Source organism: Sturnira hondurensis, unplaced genomic scaffold (assembly GCF_014824575.4).
Source record: "Sturnira hondurensis isolate 20B ecotype Veracruz unplaced genomic scaffold, ASM1482457v3 Scaffold0009719, whole genome shotgun sequence".
Taxonomy (NCBI): domain Eukaryota; kingdom Metazoa; phylum Chordata; class Mammalia; order Chiroptera; family Phyllostomidae; genus Sturnira; species Sturnira hondurensis.
The window spans coordinates 1570489-1590466 of NW_028082350.1; the positions used below are offsets into that span (position 1 = coordinate 1570489).

The following is a 19978-nucleotide window of genomic DNA, read 5'->3' on the forward strand; positions in this document are numbered from 1 at the left end:
GATATTTGTATAGTGCCAAGTTGTGCTTGACACGATTTTTATACAACTGGATTTATCTTTCCCCTCTACCATTTTTTTCTAGCAGAACAAAAACACACTTCTTAGAGTGCAGGTCTTGTTGTAATCAAACATTAGAAAATGAGAACAGTTAGAGAAAGTAGTTTTCCTCTTACAAACAGCCTCTCCTCTTTCCTGTTTTATGTGCAATGTGTACAGCAACAACAGTAAAATTAACAAAGATATGATTAACCAATCAACTTGCTTGGGCACAAAGAGCAAGAAAGAGTTAAGGGTTAAAATGTCTTTAAATAATAAATTATAAAAGTCTTTAATCTTAGTATTCATAAGTTACAGATCCCTACACCACAAATGCATGGTTGATTCACACAGTGGCTGTCAAGAACCCAGAGAGCAATTTACTATTGACCAAAAAGTATACATCAACAGCTCATTAAGAATATTTCATAGAACAGGATAGAACAAATAGAACCGATTCTCTATGGAGCCTAGCATGGTTTGCTAGTAAAGTGGTTCCCCAAAGAGAAGACCATATCCAAAATATGCTCTTTCTATTGGAACCTATGTGCAAAATCTCCAGCAAGGGGGAAAAAATGAAGACTTTTCCTAAACATTTCCACAGAAAAAGTACTGAGCTAGTTACAAAATCATCCCCGTGAAAATCTTTGCCTTCAGTTGGGTTTGCGCCCCTCCCTTACAACTTCAGGTGAGACAGAATCACTGAGGTTGTCTCAGTAAGAGAATCTAAAATTCCCACCTTTATGATAGCTGTGTGTGACAGTATGTTTTATCCAGAAAATGTGCCAACTTTATGAAACATGGGCCTGATGATCTGAACAAACCTTCTTATCCTTTTGCAACTATCTGTGTCCTTAGATCTAAAATGAAAATCTTGGCTTGATAGTGGTATTTGCAAAGAAGTCCTTGCTCTATATAAGGAGAATCATCTACCCATGATTCTGAACTGGACTAGGGAGAAGGGAGTAAAAGATATGGAATACTATTTTATTCCAAGAAATGTTGTTTTATAGCTTGAGGATACATATGGTCACAAATGCAACAGCAATTGAACAAACATCAGGCCCAAAGACCAAAAACATAAGAAAATGCCACATGGATATACATAGAATCAAATACTATCATTAATAATAACAATGGAATACTATGCAGCAGAAAGAAAGGAGCTCCTACTCTTTGTGACAGCACGGATAGAACTGGAGAGCATTATGCTAAGTGAAAGAAGCCAGACAGTGAAAGACAAATACCGTATGATCTCACCTGTAAGTGGAACCTAATCAACAAAACAAACTAGCAAGCAAAATATAACCAGAGACAATGAAATTAAGAACAAACTGACAGTAACCAGAGGGGAGGAGGGAGGGAAATAATGGGGAAAAGAAGAGAAAGGTTCATCAACGAACATGTATAAAGGACCTACGGATAAAGTAAAAAAGGGGTAGGATTGAAAGTAGTGGTGGGAAAATGGAGACAACTGTATTTGAACATTAATAAACATGATAAAAAGATAATAATTATTATTATAGCTATTATCATGATGATGCATTGACAGTTCATTTGGGTTTAATGTAGAATACATTAAGTAGAAAGAACCATGAGTAAACTTATTATTCTCTTTAAAAGGCATTTTATATTTTAGGTTTATAGAATATGAGTTACATAATCCAAAATCACATGTAAGAAAAAATGCAGGAAGAAGGCTTATTTCAGTTTTGTGTTGTCAATATCAATCTTAAAATAATGATGGCCAGGTTATCTGTTTTACAATATGGGTATTGTGAGATATAATAAAATGTCCTTATAGCTTTAAAATACTATAGTGGCTAGATTCTACCTATCTTGGAACACCTGTCTCAATGTCAAGCCATTACATTCATTCTCAGCCTTTTGAGGACATTCCAATGATGATAATGCAGGCCACCGTAAAGGAGAAACAGAATTGATCAGAAAACTGAGGGGACAAAATAAGAAACAGAAAGAAAAAAGAGTTTGTATTGTTTATACCATTTAGTCTGGCAAATTTTACAGATGCTTTCTGTTTGCTTTGAGTAGTTTATTGTTTATGTTATTTCTATGCTTTCCTTCCTTCCTTCCTTCCTTCCTTCCTTCCTTCCTTCCTTCCTTCCTTCCTTCCTTCCTTCCTTCCTTCCTTTCTTCCCCCCATGTGCTTGCCTCTACCAAATTTGGCTCAAAATATTTTGTATGTGTCTGTACTGTAAACCCTCATATTTTTCTAGAGATTTAGTGTGGTGGAGTAGCTCCTTTTTTTCCTTCGCCAAGGCTTAGACACATCAATATTCTAGCTGCTCACTTTCGAGGCCAATGGAAAATGTGTTCCTAAGATTAAAGAGGCCTGAGTAACACATAAATTCAGTTTATACTGATGCATTACGTTACATACTTACTCACACCCTGAATTACTGATGAGTGGAATACACCTGTTGGATGACACACAGCTACTGAACAGTCACTGACCTGCAATTTGCAGACAGAGAGGTAGGGAAAAACCTTAACTGGAGGTTCTCTACTGAAAGCTAACTTACACAGAGCATTCCTCACCTCTGGAGATCTGAGTGTAAAGCTGAATCCAGTCTAGCCATGGAAAGCTGGCTCATACAGGGTTCTTGAAATGTTCGTAGAAAAATCAAGAACATAGATACAGGCACATAGGGAGGGCCCTTTGTCCTGTAGTGCACCATCTCCTTCTGTTCCCACTTCCCAAACATAGCACTTAAAAAAATTACCCAGCCCTGGCTGGTGTGGCTTAGTGGATTAAGTGCCAGCCTGGGAACCAAAGGATTGCAGGTTCAATTCCCAGTCAGGGCACATGCCTGGGTTGCTGGTCAGGTCCCCAGTTGGGGGAGTGTGAGAGGCAATCACACCTTGATGTTTCTCTCTCTCTCTTTCTCCCACCCTTACCCTCTCTCTAAACATAAATAAATAAAATCCTAAAAAATGTATAAGAAAGTTATAAAACTCAACACCAAGTAACCCATCCAATTAAGAAATTGGCAAAAGACCTGAATAGACATTTCTGCAAAGAGGACATACATGATGCTCAACATCACTAATCATCAGAGAAAAGCAAATTAAAACCACAATGACATATAACCTCATACCTGTCAAAATGGCTATCATTAATAAATCAACAAACAACAAGTGTTGGTGAGTAAAAATTATAAACTTTTAAATCCAGTGTTACATTTAGTTTAAGCAGGTTCACCATATTTATCTAGTACGGGTTCCCTGAAGCCATACCATACTTCTAACTAGTCAGAGGACCATGCTTTCCTTTTACTTTAGATACAGAATTGCATACAGTACAGCATATATATCTAATAATGAGCATAATCAATGCTGCATAGATCTGGCATGCAAATCACTGTCCTAAATCCGAGTCAAATAAAGAAAATGTTCCCTCCTCACAACATAACAGTTCCTCCAAGAAACCTAGCCAAATCTGTGAAATGTCTCTCTAGTAAACCAAACTGCCCTTTGGCTTACAGATGTGTTGAAGAATATTATAAAACTCATGAGATTTTATAATTAATTGTTCCGTTTTGGAACATATGATGAGAGTATACTCAGAAGAAAAATACTCCTATATACAATAATTACAACTATTTATCTGAATGTTTTATAACATAAAAAATCATGATGGGCCTGAAATTTGATGAACTAAATGTTATGCTGTCTGGGGTTTACTTCAAAATAACATGGTGGTAGCCTGGGAAATGATGAGTCATGAGTTAATCGTTGTGTGAACTGGTTGATGGGTGTACTGGAGTTCAATGTAGTAATCTGTCTACAGGAATATATTTTAAACTCTTCATAATAAAATTTTAAAAATATATACTGATCTGAACTTTCATTCATTTACTCATTACTTGTTGGTTGATTTATTTACTCATTGTATGCAAGATATGAAAATATAATAAGCAAAATAAAAGACAAATAACAAAATGATGCTCTTATTGAACATTTAGGTTAAGTAACGTATTCTTCTTCAATAGTATATACCTATTTAAAATAATATTTATAAAAACTGTATAATTACATGTAGAATTCTTAGGTTACATTTTGAAAGCAGGACACAAAATTATATAGAAGATATGACCTTAGGGGAACATGAGAGTAAGGACATATATCAAATGGTTATTAATGATTAGATTTAAATTATGGAAATAATTACTTTAATTTTTCTTTATTTTAATCCTATGTGTTTTTCCAACTTATTTTTAATGAGCATGTATCATTTTATAATAAAAAGAAATATTTATTCATCCATGAGCTTTTCATTTACTAAAACAGAAAAACTGCAAACACACAGCACTGCCCTGATATTTTAAATCTTCATACCTAGAAGGGAAATACACCCACAGGAACAGAAACATCAATACAGATTTTATCTGATCATAGAAACAGAAAGAGCTTTCTGTGTGCTGGCTAGAAATAGGGGAGGAACTGGCTTCTTTACAAGCCAGAGTGTGAAATTCAGGCCATTTTGTGATGAGATCATTTTGCAAAGAACACAATGGGAGCCACAAATTAAAGTTACCAAATAAGCCTGTTCCCTGAGCTACTGACACTCATGCTGATAGGAGTTATTTTTTGGGCAGTACAACAAGTAAAGCATGGGACAGGGTGAGGAGGGAGGGGGATTTACAACCTAAAAGCTTGCCTTCACTGGCCAGATGGATACGTTCAGAGAGGCAGAGATAGATGTGCAAGAGAACTGGAGACTAAAGTACAATGACCACTATGGATTATGTGCAATGGATATGGAAAGTCCCTGTTAGAAAGCTATCTTTATTATCCCAAGAGATTATTTTCCTCCTTTTATGCACATTCATATAAAGTGAAGTCAAGATAGTAACTTTTAAAGGTTTGGATGAATATGATGCTCATGACTAAACAGGTCTGGCTGGAGCCAGGCAGAATCGTGTCAGATGCAGGCAAGTCACCCCTTCCCTGCCACTCCCTCTCTCGTGTATTTACCAGTGCATTTCAGGCAGGCAGGCCAGCCTCTTGCAAACTCGGCTCTTTCAGGCTGTGTCTGACTACATGATAATCTACCAGTATACCCCTCAGCCTTGACCTGCACCCTCCTTCCAGCCACTGAAATCTCAGGAATTCTAGAAGGCCACAATACCAACCTTTTCAAAACTTCACACAGTCTCACTAAAAGACACATAGACCTCAAAGTTTCAAACTTAAGTTCACTTCCAGCCCTGGTCTTTGTCCTTTCATTTAACTGGTTAACACAGGGGGTTGGGGTTTCATGTTCCTAAATGACATGTTCGCCTGCTCTTTGTTGGTGTACATACAAGCAATCATATCTAATTTTAAGATTCATCCAACTGAAGCAAGTGCATTTCTCTTTTGCAGCATGTCATAGAATAATAATAGGTATCTCAAAGCATCACAAAATGTTTGGAGAGTTTTGTGTGTGTTTGCTTGATGCCAAAACACTTAGTGTTCTATGTGGGAGATGTCAGCACCAACTTCGCCATATCACCTTCTCTCGTCCACACAGGTGGCACACCTTTGCCAACACATACTGTGGGTCTTAGAAGATCCAAACTTCTGTGTGGCAAAATCATTGTAAAATAGCTGTCAAACATCTGTGAGAAAATGTCCTCGGAATCATAGTTTCTTGCCATTCTAAATGATGATATTTTAAATGAATAAATAGGATATGAAATGTATACATTTTACCAATGCCAAAAATGTTCTGCTCAAATTTTGCTTTTGTGGTGGTGGAGTTACTGCACCTTTAGGTCTAATTCTTTCTGAGGTTGGGAGAAATATACTTGACTGTTTATACGATATTTTGGACTGCGGTTTAGAGATAATGGAAGTTACTTACCAGGCAGCAATGTCGTGAGAGGAATATTCAGTTAGTGATGGTGAATCAGCCTGAAATGAGAAGAGTACTATAAGTGCCAGGTATTTAATATATGTATGACAACATGACAATCATCAAAAGTATCCATTTACTATTCTCTTGGGGACAATGACATGGTGATATTATATAAAAAGTAGGGATGCTTCCCTTTAGGAACAAAATACAACCGTGCTCTGAGAGAGCTGTAACTGCCGCATGTTTAACTTTAAGGGCTTTAACCAGTTGTGAATGACTTGCCACCCATTTCTGCAATTCACTGTAACTTGTCTTGGGAAAGTTATGTTTTATGGTTAATTATCCATGGTCTGTTTAAAAAAATAAATCAAACCATTGTGAACCACCAGATTTGCAGCTCCATTTAAACTTTACTGTACTTCTGATTAAACATTTTGTAAATAAAAACAAACTGGTTTTTCCTTGTTTTTGGTTGTTTACTCTTTATGTTCTAGATATAAATATTGTGGCAATGGTTGGAGAACAAGCTATGGATTATTTACCCCTGGTTTCATGAGTTGTGAGTTATTGGTCTTATTCTCCTTCATGGGTGTAAGTAAATGTATGGTATTATATTCTGAGTCCTGTAACAAATGGAATGAGTGAACTGAAACCTTTTGAAACCAAAACTTTTTAGGCTAAGTCACAGAGCAACAAAACAAACCCCAAGTTAACATTTCAAGAGTTTCTACTGTGAAGCAACAAAGTCCCCCCAAACTATATCATCTGCATTTTAAAAATGCTTGCCTAACAAGCAGCAATCTATCAATAATTCCACATGCTTGTCTTTTCACTGATTTACAATTTAGAAGCCATAGGTGGTTTATACCAGCAGATCATCTCCTACCCCGAATATTATCACCAGATTGAAGCCTTGAAAATAACGAGCATAACTCACTTATACCAAAATTTATTTAGAAAGATCAGGAATTATTGTAGCTAAAATAAAACACTATAGAGAAGAACTCCCCATGAAGTTCATCTGTAGTTATCATCCTTGTACTTATATAAATAAAATAAGCCTAAAATATAATTGACCAGAAAAAATGAGAAAAGCTAAGACTCAAAGGACCCTATGGCAGAGTGCAAGGGGAGTATATCTGAGATCCAGAATCATAAGTAACTAACACATTTGCATATTAAACTTAATGAGAATCACCAAAGAAGCTTGCCAAAATTTATGTTTTTTAAATGACCCAATGGTCTATGCAGCACTGAGTACCTCTTGGAAAAATAGAAAATTGCCTTCTGCAATTTGCTACTTTTATAAAGACAGAGGCAGGATAATAAGGGCTTTCTTATAAAACGATCAGTCCATTTCTGATGCTTGAAGAGCTCTTTATCCTCTTTCATCTTACCCCTTTACTATTCACACGGCTTGCTGCTGCTTACCTGCAAGGCACCATGAGAGAACGGACACAGCAGCTCCGCTCACCAGCTTACCAAAGTATGGCAAAACATCTGTGAAGCAGCTACTATGTGCCAGGCACAACTAGAGTGATTCTGTTGAGAGGGTAAGTCAGTGACTGAGGTTCTTGTTGCAACATTTAAAAGTATCTATTACTACTGCCAACAGCAACTAGAAGCAAGGTTGAAATAGTTGTGAAGGACTTTTGAGAAATTGGAAAGTATTTAAAACCCTCCCTAGTTTCTTGCATGCCCAGGAAATAGAAAGTTTAGGCCTGCCAGTCCTTCCTAAGCCTGGATCCCATATTGCAAAGAAAAACCACAAGTAATCTATACATTCCCAGGGCCATGGTTACATTACAACTCAAAATGAGGGTTGAAATGAATTAGTTGGCATCCATTGGACATTGGAAGGTCAAGTCTGTCTTAAGTATGGTTCAGAGAGTATAAAAATCCATCAAAATGAAAATGGGCACTCTTGTGACAGACTAAAGCAGAAAAAAAATTCAACAATGTTTTACTCAAAGACATTTCCCTTTATTTCTTTCATAACCAGATGCCTCTACCTATTCTTGACAACCAAGAAAATGCTACTGTATAGAGTTCTAAGGTTTCTTTTAAATCTGGGCAATCCATTTGAAAGTCAGGGTACTCTAAATGACTTCCTATACACAGAACTACACACCAAAAAGAAGTGCTTGGTTACAGATGATAAATGTTAAAATTATATTACAAAGAACACATTTCACATGGTTCAGAATTCATTTTGATAATCAAGAACATACATACAAAAACTGTGTATTAGGATCCAAACTTAACTATACCCCCATGCAGAGGGATACTTAGAAAAAATATACCTGCAAATATGATTACCTGGTTAAAGACTAGAATATTCTGACCTATTTTCACTATTTTTCAATATATTTTTCTGAGCTATAGATTCTTTTAAGAAAGAAAAGCAGAAAGCAAGTGCATTTATAAAGTACTTAAAATAATACTAACTTAGTAATTTTTCATGCATATTTAAGACAACCGAAGGTATCTCCATGTCATCAGAAATACAGAGAGAGACGCCACAGTCCCCATGACCTTGATCACATAGTTTTCAACAACAGAAAGCCACATGCTCAGGCAACAAAACCTGAAAAACCAGACGAAACTCTCCTGACTTTGATTTTTATCTTTATGTAGCAGATTTTTCCATCAAGAAATCCTAAATTCTAATACATAAGAGAAAGTTGAACATACCATGAAAGAACACGACTCTTCTTTAAAAAGAAAACTAAAAGAAACTCACCTCTTACCTTCAATAAAATCAAATAAACCAATTTCATACATTACCATCCAGAAGTAAAGCATGGCCTAAAGGTCCCAAATACAAGGAGGTGAAGCACCTCAACAGTTCCTACTCAGATCCATCCTCTCCCCTGCCTACTTTCATCTTTTCTAATTGCATCGATAACACTTAGGATTACCACCACACAGCTCACAGTCTACATCTAACCTCCTTCTAGCAGATACCTGATAATGCCTAGGGTCATGCTCTCATCACTCTGTATCCATTTTATAAGCATTTAGAGGCAGACACTAAAAAGGAAGAAAAAAACCAAACTCAAAATCCCTCCCACCTGCCTGGTCAGACAAATGCTTGGTTCCCAGACGACATCAGTCAGTTAAGTGAAGCAAAATATTATAACTGGAAAGGAAGACAGATCAACCTCATACAAATCTCGCTGTGTTCCTACTTAAGCTGGGAAGGGAGTTACTCCAATGAAAAAGTTGGGGGTGGGGGTGGGAAAGGAGTGAAGGCTACAGAGTGTGTGTGGGGGGGTGTTCATTCTACATCTGGGACTTAAAAGCATATAACAAATCAAACAGTATTCCAGGGAATAGTGTGACAGAAAGTTCTAAATGAGAATTCCAGAGAGTAGAGACTTCAATGGAACTACTGTTTAGGGGATGTGCTCTATAGGGACTTTGAATCTTCCCTGCTGTAGCATCTATAGCTGTTTTCTCTTTCACCAGGCCTTTGGTGTTTGAACATACTTCGTCACCAGCAAAAACAAAACAAAACATTAGAGCTTTGTACAGCCCCCAAAGTCAGAAGCAAAAGATAGGAATTACATAACTGGCTTTTTACACAAATATTACATCAGGATACATTTCAAATAAAAACACGCATACACACACAGCTGCCTTCCTTATCCTCTTTCAATTTTAAAATTCACTTTGTGCTTAAATGTTGTTAATTTTCATAAAATAAGTAAAAACCAAGTCAGCATTAAACACCTCAGAATAATTTTAGTTTTATATTACCTGGAAAATACATCATATCAAGGAGGGTCACAAAATCCTGTTTTAAAGCCAGTTAAGGCACTGGGTATTATGGGATGTTTGGCTGCGGCCTAGGGCAACTAGAAATGGCCATGGATATTAACTAACTCCTTTTCAACAGTCTGAGAAAGGGGGAATAAAAACACTGTAAGTTTCCCCATCTGCTATTTTCTTTTCTTTTTTTTTTCCTTTTTGGCTGTGGAAAAGTAAAATTATGCAAGAGCTTTTGAATGTAAAGGCTGTGTATGCTTTTTCCCTTTTTGTCTCTGTGTACCCAGTTACATGATGTTGTGTAACTGAGTACTGAGTAGGCGGTTAGCATTTACTATTGATTTACACTATGCCATCTAATGAATTCAAAACACTAAAAAGAAAGGAGCGGGAGAGGGAGGGAGGAAAAAGAGAAAGAGAGGAATAGGGAGAGGAGGAAAAAGGAGGAACAGAAGGGAGAGAGAAAGAGCTCATTTACAGAAATAATTCTAATGCCTGGAATAGTTTTATTCTTATTCCCTTTAGCTCTGACTTTTGGTTATTGTTCAGGTTTCAGAAAAATGTGCTTGAAACAGTGATCCCAAAATTCCAACCTTATACATAATGAGGATTACTGGCAGGTGAATGTCTATAAGTACTAATGTGTCAGATTACTTGATAGCAATTCCACTAACCTGTCGGCCATCTCCATATGCACCTATTAATCATTCTCCCCATGCTTTTATAAATCTCTACCTGGGAGAGCCAATGCTATCCCGACTAGCTTACCTAATCACGACTATTATTTGCAAGGCACAAAATGGTAAACAGAAATATGTTCCATTTTATCCATCTCCTTTAAAATGCATAACAATGCATTCAGAAATCTTTGAATAGGTCACTATTTTATTTAGGAAAAAATGGAACAAATTAGTTGGCTACATAGAACAGCCCAATATAAGATAATGGAAAAAATGGGCAGAATAAGGAAAGATTCTAAACTGATAAATAATGCTTGCAAAAATTTTTTAATAACTTCATATTATGCCCATGGAAAAGAGTTAAATTTTAACTGTTGATCTGGGTGATTATAGACATTCCCAGTTCCCCACAGCTGCTCTGTGCTTCCAGCCATGTACCCGGTTCCCACAGCTCAGGCCAGAAAGTAAGGCCTGATTCTGCTGCTAGGCACAGGGCCTTCCAGTTCCTCAGTGCCCTCCTACGGCTGAAAAGAACCACTAAGGTGAGGAGGAGAAACAGAAGTTCTCCTTTTTAGCAGCCAGCTAGAGAGCAAGGCAGGGAGCCTGTTTCCTTCCTGGATGTGGGTTTGTAAATGGCGACTGGGAGAAATCACAGGAAATCATTCAAAGGAAAGAACAAAAATACGGGGTTTCATTTCTGATGATCCAATGTCCTTTTACCCATTTTAGCTTACAAAATATTAAAAAGGTGCCTACCCCTTCCATTTGTCAGGGATTTTTATGACCGATGGCTGTGTGCATGTGGCTTATACTCAGCACCTAGCACAGTGCTTTGCATATTCTCTATACTCAATAAATACTTGTTGAAACAATAAAATGATTATTGGATAAACATCTCTGAGGGAAAGGTATACTAGAAAAGCCTCAGAAAAATACATTCCAGTCATTCACAGGAAATCTTAGGCTGGACTTAGGCTGCAGACACAAAATAATGAGGAAGTATACTTCCTCTCTATCATTATTTGTAGGGGAGGGTGGTCAGTTGATTTTAGTTCCACTTTATTAACCAAAAAAAAAAAGCTTAAATAAAATTATAAAATCAACAACATCAGCAAAATTTTGTGTTCATTTCACCAGCATTTTTGGACTGTTTTTCATTTCAGTCTTGGGCACAGAAATGTCCATTTTCATCTTCATGGACATATCCTAAAGGAGAAGAGCCCTGCTGATGTGGCTCAGTGGATTGAGCACCTGCCTTTGAAACAAAGGGTCACCAGTTTGATAACCAGTTAAGGCATGTGCCTGGGTTGCTGACCAGGTCCCCAGTTGTAAAGCATTGCTTCACAGGATGAGGAAATGTAGCTCAGCAGCCTCGTGGAAAACCAGTGAGGAGTGAGTCAGCATGCAGGACCACACCCATGAAGAAGTTCTTCTGTGGGAAACCAGGCCTGCATTGTACCTAGGCTGCTTTGTGACTTGCTGTTGCTAAAACTCGCTCACCCTCAGTTCAAGCAGCAAGCCCTTGCTGTATATCTTTAAAGTAACTCCCTGATGTCAGTGCTAATTCTCCCAAGCACTGAAGTGTAACCAGACCTGCTACTCTTGTCATTCCCTTTCATTTGCAACATTTTTCAGTGGACTGAATTTAGGAGTTCAGGTCATGGCAGCCCTTGGGTTCCTCCTTGTCTTAATACTTATTTGTGCTTTATGACATATATGGAGGTTATTTTCTTGTGATCACATTCGGAAACAGCAAATAGTAGGTTTCACAGGCTTAACAACTACAAATGATTTTACAAACAAAAAAGGGGGAGACATTGGGAACTGTCCTGCCTAGTTTCAGAAGCTGTAACCCGAACCCCTCCCACCCCAAGGCTAAGGCTGAGAGAGTGACCTTGGGATCATAAGCCACTAAGGAGACAAAGCTTATCTCCCTGGCAGTACCACTTCTGCTCCTTTTTTCATAACTGGCCCCCAATGCTTGATCAGTTAGCCAATCACAGGTAAGATTCCCCAAGGGGGGAACAACCTAAGACAGGCACAATCACAAGGAGGCCCCGGGGGAGGACTTGGGGGGCTATAGCAAAAAGGGACCTTCGCCCCCCAGCTTTGACATAGCCTGAGTCCTCATTCTGTCTGCAACAAGTCTCCTAATCTCTTGGCTCCCTTACTTCCCCTGTCTGACTTAAGCCTGAAACAATGACAGAGGGTGGTGCAGCCCTGTGCTAGAAAGGGCGGGTTTCCCAGGTGATCAGGCCTAAGAAAGAATACATAAACTCCTGTGAAACCTGCTTTGTTTAGAATGCTCTCAATTAAATGACAAGGGTCCAAGCAGGAAATGAGTTTCTTTCCCAAAGTTTTGTAGCCCTTTAGCTAACAGACACTGACTCAGAATAGGCCTTTGTATGCTACCCATTGTTTGATCTTTACTGCCTGACAATGATTAATGAGCTTTACCTGTATTGCTGTGAAAATTGAAAGCCAATAAAAACTTGTCAGGGCAAAAGTTGGGGTACTCTCCCCTTGAGAAAGTAGCCATGCTGTCCCTTTTCCTCCACAGGACTCAGTAGTCCATGTGAATATATCTTATCTCATCCATAATGCTTCGGACACTGCAGGCCAGTGTCCGAGTCACCCAGTGGGGAGTGCTTGAGAGGCAACCACACATTGATGTTTCTCTCCCTTTCTCCGTCCCTTCCCCTCTATCAAAAAATAAATAGATAAAATCTTTTAAGAAATATTAAGAAGAACGTAGCCATTTAGTAATGGGAGAGAATATAGCTTTTAGTTGAAGGGCAAGGCAGGTTGAGTTTTGATTAGGTTATGCAAATTTAAATTAATACAAGGGCAACCAAGAATGTACTGATTTCCATTTTCTTGGTTAAACAGGAGTTTTATGAGAAAAAAATTATGGATTAGAAATTCAGAAATGCCATTTTTCACTTAATTGGAGAATAAAACCTTTAGAGAAGAGTTGCAAATAAAATCTCTCAAAAAATTCCAGTTGAAAATTCAGCTGAAAGCAAGTTCAGCAATGGTAGCCATAGTACTTTTTTTTTCTTCTTACAAAGTAGGGCTATCTTATTAACTCATATAGAGGTAAGCATACACATTTCAGTCAAATCTTTCACAATTTTTTTTAACTGGTCATAAGTAAATTCTAATCGATTTCAGCAACACGCTTCAGTAATCATCCTTGCACCATGCCAACAGGACATTCCTAGTGCTTTTTCATTCATGGATTCTTAAAAGTGGATGGGAACTTGCCTGGCTTCTTCATTTTATAAATGAAGATTCTGAAGCTCAGAAGGTAACTTTCACAAGGGTATAGATTTTGAGAAAGGCTGAGGACTAGTATTGAGAACTCTCAAATCATTGTTCCACAGCATAGAATAAGTGAAGGTTGTATAAATTGAATGTCATCAAAAGATTCTTTTACAAGATAAGGAATCTTTATGTCCTGTTAAAGGTTCACCTGAAAGCTATTTTATACTTAATTTTTTAGTCCTTCCTCCTCCTATTCTTTGAATGTGTGGAAGAATTACTTTTCTTGTTTCTACCTCATTTATGCCCATTCCTGATATCAAAGTCTCCCCTTTCTCTCACTTTTCTTCTGTCTTTCCAACTTTTATTTGTTATTCTTTCTTATAAAAGTAATTTTTTGTTAATGTGCTTTGAGATCCTCAGAAATCAAAAGGAAATTAAAATTTTTAATTTAGTATTATACAGTACAGAAAACATCAACAAGACACTGAGAACCTGAGGGCAAATTACGGCTCTAGGCTGAGCCAAAAGGTCACTGCTGCCTAGGCCTCCGGCAGGAAAGAGACTGGGCCTAGTGTTAAATGGACTCTCATCACAGATGGAGAGCAAAAGCTTACTATCTCTGCACCGCTCATTTCCCATTGTACCAGGTCACCTTTCTTTTCCCTTTTCTTTTTTTCCATTCCATCGATACAACTAGTTAGAGATTAATCATGGCATAGCAGGAGGAGATACCGAGAAATCCTACAGGCTTAATGTGGCTTAATGATATTGGCCAAACTCTCAATTCCAAAGATAAGTCAGAAAGAGTTACATAGTAAAATTGTAGTTATGCAGAAAGTGAAGGCTGAGGAAGTTAAAAGAGAACTGGTAACATGGACATGCTGAACAAACCAATGTCATTAAGATTGTGTCACTGTTTCCCTTCTAAACTTTAAGTCTTACGGGATTTACAATTCAGCTAAAATGATTGGCTCTAGGCTGAAATACAGCTGTAGATATCTTACAGTGAAAGTTTTTTCTCTCCCTATCCCTTAAAAGAAACTATTCAGCAATTTCAATGACACTGGAATTCTGACCACATAACTTTCCCTAAAAAATTCTAGGTGTTAAATAAGGAGCCTAATCTACAATAAGGTAAGGTGAGCAACATTCACTGTGGAATGAAGAACATTAAAGCTTGGTATATAAATGGCAATAAAAAGGATATACGATTACTTTAAAGGGTTTAATGCATGTCACTTGGTTAGATATTTCATTCTACTTTATTGATGTGAATAGAATTCCAACAATACTTTGTTGAAAATTCTCCCACTCCTGTTTACTAACTAGAAAACATCACAATTATAGGAGGCAAGAATTCCTGTTGGTTCCCTTATATCCTTCCTCATAGACTCATCCTCAGGGTGCATATTAGACAATTAATACTTTTAATATCTCTTGCTCTTATAGTCTAGCATTGGCTATAAGGTGTAATGGTACAGTATTGTGCTAAGCCTTGCAGTGGTGAGGAGGGGTAAGAGGAGGTAATCACAGACATAAATTAAAATTAATAGGCCAGAAAAAAATCTAGCATTTACTGAGTACATATTATATGCCACATACTTCATTAATATTATGCCAGTGAATGCTAATGCCCTGTGAAGTAAGATTGGCCTAAATTTCATAGATTAGCAACCTAGTTACAGAGCCATTAGCTAACCTTCTTAAGGACACAGAGCTAATTAAAAAGTTGGGCAGGTGAGGATCAAAATCGTGTATTCCCAGGCTCACATGTACTATAATATACCACAAAGCCAGAGCAGAATATGAAGCGATTTAAAAAAAAATCTCCATGCCAATCGTGAGAGTCACCATGCTCCAAATAGAGCTAAAAAGGGTAAATGACTCCTAAAAAGAAACAGGTCTTTACTTTGTTCTTGGCTCCGATAAATTCCTGTTTTTCAAATGCATATTTGGAAAATGTTCTTTGTCATAGGTAAGGTTCCCAGGAACCTTTAAATCAGACCAGATACATGTTTATAAAAATTTCTTTAAAGATTTATACTAGATAAAAGTTTAAAACATATACTGCATATAAAATCAGATGATTGATACATTAACAATTTAATGCGTGTGTCTGTGTGTCTATATATGTGTAAACACATTTTTTTCTCTTGTAAACATTTTTTGGTAATCTAAAGTACTTGACGAAATGTTAAGCAGTATGTTAATGCAGGAGTAAAGAAAAGAAACGAGTAAGAAAAGAGGAATGTGTGTGTGTGTTTATGTTCATAACTTCCCTGAGAATTTTAATCCTGAACATTTCCTAAACTAAACAGGCCATAATGCTTTAAGTCTAGATTGTTCCTGTGTGTGTGCCTGTGTAATTATAAAGAGGTTTTACGACATTAATTTGGCAAATGATTATTTTTAATATGTTTTATTTGTTGACTTGTTTTACATTTTTAAAAACTGTTATTCAAGTACAGTTCTCTGCATGTCTCTCCACCAACCCCCCTCCCTTGATCCTACCCCTTTGGCTTTGTCCATGTGTCCTCGATACATGTTCCCTGACGCCCCTTCCCCTGTTTTCACCCATTGTCCCTCTCTTTCCACTTCTATGGTTAGCGCCAGCTTGTTCTTTATTTCAATGTCTCTGGTTCCACTTACAGGTGAGATCATATGGTATTTGTCTTTCACTGCCTGGCTTATTTCACTCAGCATAATCTAGTTCAATCCATGCTGTCATGAAGGATAGGAGCTCCTTCTTTCTTTCTGCTGTATAGTATTCTGCTGAATAGTATTCTATTATGTAAATATACAACAGTTTTTACATTTTTTAAAAGTCTATTGAATCTTTTCCGTACAGATATTTTATAACCATTTTACTTGTTGAAGACTATATTAGAACTCATCAGGCAAACAGCAAGTTTTGAGGCGTCCATGCTCTGAAGTATTACAGAGCTCATCAACTTTATTGCTATGGAGCATTCTTTCAAAATTATTTCTAAAAGGAGAAATACTCTCCATTTTCTCATATAATACAGTTTTTTGGGAATATTTTACAGCTTTATTACTGTCTATGTGTACGTGTGTGTCTCTGTGTGTTATGTACCATTCTTAAGACCACTGCGACACTTTTAAAATCCGTAATTTGCTGAAGAACTTAACAACAAAGTAATTGTAGCCAAACACATTTGAAAGAAAGGATTCAGTTTTTAGGCAGCTTGAGTTTATCCCACAACTTTTAATGAGTCCTATTGCTTTGTCCTTTCTGCCTTTTCTTCCTCAAGTCTAAACTTGACTGGGAGCTGGAAGGAAGAAGCACTACCAGGGTTTCAAGAAGCACAAAAGAGGAGAGAACTAGATCGTCTTCCTGGCCTTCTTTTCTCATCCTTATTAGGAAAAGCAATAGTAAACTAAACAACAGAAAAAGTAACAACAACTTTGACTATTTTGTGGTATTAGCCAAAAGCAGAGTTTGTATCTGCACAATTTCAGGGCTTCCTTCAAATTTCAGCTTCTCTGGATGTCCTTACCACAAAGCTGAAAAAAAGACGCAATCTGTTCTGGGAAATAGGTGAGATTTGGGGGACAAGTGGTGACACTCCTTTTTTCCCTACAGTATTTAAACACATGACCAAGATATAACTCGCAACATTGTAAAACACTGACATTCAAGTTAACTAACTTGAACCTGCTAAAATTAACTTACAATACCCTCCCCACTAAAACAAAACAAAATAAAGCAAACACTCACAACCAATTATTTTGACTGGTGAAAACAGTGACATGAAAGTAGCAGATGGAAGCCCAGTTTTACTCGCACAACACACTCACAAAAATAACTTAACAATGGTGGTTTTGGCCTTGTGCTTCAAGACATCTCCTTTAGGAGGGTTTTCTTAAAGACTTCAGAGGGCTTGTGGAAGTAATGTGGAATGAAACCAAGTCAACTGTCATACCTGGAAACAGGAAGGAACTGCCAATCCCAGCCTACAAACAAAAGGGATTTTATCACCTTTATCAAGTCCTTTCTCAGGACTGGAAGAGGTATTCTTTTATGTAGTATTTTTTGTTATCTGGCAGTATTTTTAGGGAAGATAACATATCTGTACTCTTAAGAAATACCATACTACATAGCATCTAAAAACTTTTATAAGTCAAACAACTGAAAGTATTATATCTTCCCATTAATTACTCTTCAAAGTGGAAAGAAAGGTTATTTTCTTACCTTATACCATGCCTCTGATCTGACAGTGTCATTCAATCAATAATTTCAATGTCAGTTACTGATTTTCAACTCTTTTTATTACAAAGACTTCAAGCACTAATGAAATGGTGCTGATCTGTTTGCTTTCACTCGATACAACATCTATATTTATATGCTTTGCTTCTATTTGAATCTATATTTATCTGCTTTATCTGCCTACAGTGCATCTGTTTCTCATACACACAGACATATATTTATATATATACACACATACTGTATATATATAGCTTATATATAAACATACATACCCACAAAAATGTATGACTGTATTCTAGTGTTCTTACTTTAACAAGCAAGCAGGTGCATAAATACTCAGACACATGACAAATATACAAATGACATAAATGTACATGTAAACATAGTTGCAGAGAGAAAAGCATATCTTAACAATAGGCTTGTTTACGATACTTGGCTGTTGGCTTCTGGGACTTGCACACTGCTGAGTGACAGCCATCGACTACTCTGGGAAGGAGAAAAACCTTCTGTAGGCAAAACTGTGTAACTAAAAAGAGATCATACACTCCAACTTAGTTCCTCATTTTAAAGATGAGGAGACTGAGACACTGAGAGGCTGAGGGCAAACACTTACATGTGGCAGAGCTGGGAATAGAACCCAGGTCTTTACTTTCTAGACAAATACTCTGTCATGCTGCACTGAAATGATGAAAAGTTGTTCTCAAACCCAGTGTCATGTTCTAATTTCCACTTTTTCCTATTTTCCCTTTATTTATTGCATGAAATATAAGCAAACAACAGTCACTGAGAGTCAGGCACTATTCTAAATGTTTCAAATGTGCTATCTCTTTCTGTGAAATATCTCTATAAAGTAGGTATTATTATTCATGTGCACTTTTCAGATAAAAAATCTGAAGCTTGTAGGGTTAATTAATTCCCCTAGAACTATGCAGCTAGTAAGAAGAGTTGACCTGCTGGGATTCTCCAAGGCCCATGTTGCTCCCACTAGACCAGGGGTGTCAAACTCAATTTTACCAGGGGCCACATCAACCTCGAGGTTGCCTTCAAAGGGCCAAATGTAATTTCAGCCCCTTAACAGTTAAGAAGTAGTTACATTTACACAGTCCTAAAATGACTTAGGCCCTTTGAAGGCAGCTGTGAGGCTGATGTGGCCCCCAGTGAAAATGAGTTTGACACCCCTGTGCTCCACCATGTTTTCCTTAATAAACATCTGGGCATCCTAGGAAATCCCACGGTAGCCATAGCCTCACCATCATATACATCCAGTAACTGGTGTGTTTCAGGATGTATCACAAGTCTAAAGCAGAGACTCTCTCAGACTGAGAAAAAAAGGGGGAGTGGGACAGGTGGAAGTTATACATCCCCAGTATGCACTGTATACCCTGAACTAGAAACTCAAATATGCACAAAAATAATCCCAAGGATAGTCTATGGGATTTAAAGTCCTAATAACTTCTAGTCTGAACATTTTATATCTTTTTCAACAAACTGATTATAACTTATTACAACAAATTGATAAAATTAAATAAGATAGGAAACACAGGCACAAAAAGGCAGAGGGCAGACAGCAAAAGAAAGAATCACATCCTCTATCCTCCTTCATCTTGTGGAGTGGCATTTCCAAAACCAACCATCCATGAAAAAATACAAAGCCAGTACCAAAAACTGATGTTTTGCCCCAACTCAAGTGTTAAGAACAGATTCAGAAAAGAAACCCCATCTACATATGGCAAGGTAATTTTATACAAATTTCCTCAGATAGTCACCAGTTGTGAGCTATCCTCACACAGAGTTTCACAATTCGCGCAGCTTACACAGAACCCAGTGCTAGGAGGTGCCATGTGGACTTGCGAAACTCCCTGGGGATACAGCATCCATAAGCCAAGGAGCCGAAATCACACTGGTCCATACATGCAGCTCTTCATCTGTGACATATTGATAATTACTCTTTAGTTGTGAATTAAGTCCAAATTATAAAAACAAGTTTCAGATATTTGTCACAAACAGTTACATCTTACTTAACTCTTTCAGAACACCATCTCACTACGGGCTACAGGAAATGAGAGCCATCATGGGACAGGGCCTGATAAGGATAAATAGTGGCCCTGAGAGGGAAAGACTGACTTGAGCTTG

At 37.4% G+C, this 19978-nt stretch overlaps 1 protein-coding gene across 8 annotated transcripts in view; it reads right to left on the minus strand.

Moving 5' to 3' along the window:
- Positions 1–19978, minus strand: part of ZBTB20 (zinc finger and BTB domain containing 20) — an 826710-nt gene that overhangs the window by 364451 nt on the left and 442281 nt on the right. For all 8 annotated transcript variants that reach the window (XM_037057415.1, XM_037057412.1, XM_037057413.1 and 5 more), the window contains one exon: positions 5906–5955. The gene's annotated coding sequence lies outside the window, so the exon portion shown is untranslated. The remainder of the gene's footprint in view (positions 1–5905; positions 5956–19978) is intronic.